The following is a 3535-nucleotide window of genomic DNA, read 5'->3' on the forward strand; positions in this document are numbered from 1 at the left end:
TATCAAAAAAGTTCACTATTTTTTATGCTATATTTTACAATAAAAATATATTAAATATTTGTGTGGTTTTTTTTCCTGGCATTCCTCCACTTCTTACTACAGTGTCTTTTTTTTTTTTTCCTAAATACAATTATTTAATTATTTAATTAAAATCACAGAAAATTGGCTCCAAGTAGGAAATTCCTATGGGATGTCTTTTTTCCTTAAAACAGAGGAGAAACTTGAACAGACACGATAGCTTTAGTTGTAGAAGCCTAAGGATCAGTAAATCCCCATTGTGTTGTTGATTAAAATGATAGTTGGGAAAGGCAAATAGTAGCAACATCTCTAGAATGCCATAGTAAAAACAATATTTCACACTAAAGGGGCTTTCTGCTCTTCACAACTTGAGATTTCTTAAACTAACCTGTGTTTAATGTTTGGCTTTGCCACTTTCTAACTTTGTAACCTTGGATAATCTCTCAGCCTCAGAGGCCCCATGGGTAAATTTGGGTTTTTTATACCTTTCTCCAAGCCCTGTTAAATGCACAAACTATAAAGTGACAATAATTGGTAGAGTTTTTACTGTTTCTAGGATGTTGATGACAAGGATGGTGATTTTTAAGCGAGTCACCATACCAGGCCCTGAGCTAGGACCATTGGATGCAATGGTGAGTAAGACAGTTCTGACGGCTCAGAACCTCATATTCTATGTTTCTCTTGCACACAAGTTTTCCATAATTTTGAAAAATACTATGATGTAAACCGACTAAGACTGAATTGTCTTCATCTGGTCTGAAGATTTTACTCTCTCTTTATATCAGATGGCGCAGAATAACATCCTTTGCCTTGAAATCAATACTTAGATAAGTAAGCTTGGAGTACATCCAAAGAGAAGTTTTATCCTTCATTCAGTCATCAAGTATATCATATGTTCAATACTCTGTTTAAAAGCCAGTGATCATAAATGAGCTTTTTTTTTTTTTTTTTTTTAAAGAACACACCTCTTCATTTTTTCTTGAGGTACAAACATTCAGTTTGGATGATGAGAATGAGCTAGCTCTACCATTTACTCCAATGAATTCTAATGGAGGAAGAGGCTAAATAGGATCTAGACTCTTTCGGTCTATTAATACTCAATTTATCAAAATTACAGCCTGGTGTTTCTGGAGTAGGACTGCCCCAACAAGGCCAGATGTGATAACTGTTGAAGATGAAGATGGCAAATATGGACAATTCAATAGGTACATACAGTCTAGCCTGCTGTCTTCCGATGGTCTCTAAAATTCCGTATTTGGTCAGAGCTGGGAGTGATACCGTGGTGCTGGTCCATCTTTGCTCCACTGCTCCTCTAATTCTGCTTTGCTATTTTGAAGGGAGAATAGGTTCAGATAGTCTGTGAGCTGGTGGGGGCCATTCCCTTGGCAGCTTACTGGGCTAAACAGAACTTATATCTTTTGGTCTTGGGCCTCTCAAAGTTCACCACAGACACAGGTACCCTCACAGTGCCAAGCCCATTTACAGTGTGAAATAAAGTTCATATTTTATGGCAAGATGAGAAAATTATAAACATAAAATTTCTTCTCTGCCCTTTGGCCTCCCTTCACCCTCCACTGTGCATCATGTATCTGTATTATGAATTGACCAAACCTCCCCCATGGTCAGGAATACCTGCTCAACCAAAGAGAGCAACATTCTTCTAGCACCAACAAGACAACTTCTTAAAAGATAACATTCCTTCTTGATCTTATAAAGGGTCACATGACCCACCAGGATGCCACTTAGATCTGCATTATGTAAACTGTGAATACATCATTTGATGTTCAGCCCTCTGTCTCAAAAAACTTATATAACTGTGCCTTGATTTCTAACTGACAGAATAGTTAGTTCTCAGAACGTTCTGAGATGCTCTTCCCAGGTTATCATCCTCAAATTTGGCTTGAATGAAATTGTCCAATTCTTTCTTAGATCAACTGATTGACTTTTTGTCCACAACCGTCACCTCACACCAGCATTCGCCCCTCTGTGCGATGGGCTCTTCTGGTAACTTTAACGCATGTGGGGTGACCACAACACCAAGATTTCTGAGGAAGTGGCCAGCAACTATTTCAGGGTTTAGCTCCCATTTGACACTGTTCATTCCCTCGTCCAGGTGACATCGTTTCAGAAATTTCACTGTCGCCTCACCTGCCTTGGTCTGGATCTTCTCTGGTCTTCCTTCTCGTCTCAGCAAGTTCTCCTCTTGACACGGCTTCTCGTTTTCAGGAGATGCATATACAGCCAGTCCTTGAGGAAGTAGTCAATTACGGCCCACAGATTCTTTTCACTGAGACCAGGTCACCTCCAGACTCCAGGTTCCTCCACTGGCTGCGTGAGGATGAGCTGCACGTTGTCTCTGGGCTGGTGTTCGCGTCCTCCACCAGCTTGCGGACGTGGTGTTGCCGGTGCAGGCGCGGGCTTCCGGCCCTCTTGGGCTAGCAGCACTTTCCACCGGAGCAACCCGATGACCGAGCCCCGATTGTGAGAGAGGCTGAGGTCAAGCTCCAAGCCGGGGACACCCCCTTCAAGTTGCGCCTGCAGGCTCTCCGGACCTCCAGGTCGCAGCAGCTTCTTAGCGCCCAGAGCTCCGCCCGCAGCAGAGCTCCGCCCCCCCAGGCCGCGCATGCGCAGCCACCATGTTCGTCTGCACGGGAAGGGAGACCGTGCAGAGGAGTTTGATACAGCCCCTGAACTGCAACTGAGGCAGAAGGGCATCAGAATCTTCAGCTAGGAAGGTAAGGATGAGGTCACCATCCCCAGATTAAAGTAAGTTGCAATAGATCATAAGGAGAAATTGTGAAAGATAGCCAGAGGTAATCTAAAATTCCTAGGAATTTACTTGCCGTTTAACTTTGCTCAGAAGTGTTTCATCTATAGTTGCCTTTTTTATTTTTTAACGTCTTTATTGGAGTATAACCGCTTTACGATGGTGTGTTAGTTTCTGCTTTATAACAAAGTGAATCAGCTATACATATACATATATCCCCATATCTCCTCCCTCCCACCCTCCCTATCCCACCCCTCTAGGTGGTCACAAAGCACCGAGCTGATCTCCCTGTGCTATGCTGCTGCTTCCCACTAGCTATCTATTTTACATTTGGTAGTGTATCTATGTCCATGCCACTCTCTCACTTCATCCCAGCTTACCCTTCCCTCTCCCCGTATCCTCAAGTCCATTCTCTAGGTCTACATCTTTATTCCTGTCCTGCCCCTAGGTTCTTCGTATAGTTGCTTAGTTTATACCCGTTGACTGAAAAAAAAAAAGCACAACCTAAAAGTTGAGAGTTATGTTTTAGTCGACAGACATTCTTAGGACAACAGGCCTTGGAGATACTATCTTAACTCTGAAAGACTGCTCCAAACAGGAAAGGAGGAGGCCAGGATATAGAGGAGTATTTGCAACAGAATCAGGTAGTCAGAACATCAAAAGATTACTATTAATAAAAGAAAACCAGATATCTCAAGGAAGTTAGCACTTTTCTAGGTATGGGAAGATGCAAGAGTCTGGGCTCACTGA

The 3535-nt window shown here is 42.5% G+C and overlaps 1 pseudogene; it reads right to left on the minus strand.

Moving 5' to 3' along the window:
• Positions 1-1366: 1366 nt before the first annotated feature.
• Positions 1367-2643, minus strand: LOC137763550 (large ribosomal subunit protein bL9m pseudogene; annotated as a pseudogene).
• Positions 2644-3535: the final 892 nt, after the last annotated feature.

This window comes from Eschrichtius robustus, chromosome 4 (genome assembly GCF_028021215.1).
Source record: "Eschrichtius robustus isolate mEscRob2 chromosome 4, mEscRob2.pri, whole genome shotgun sequence".
In the NCBI taxonomy this organism is placed as follows: Eukaryota; Metazoa; Chordata; class Mammalia; order Artiodactyla; family Eschrichtiidae; genus Eschrichtius; species Eschrichtius robustus.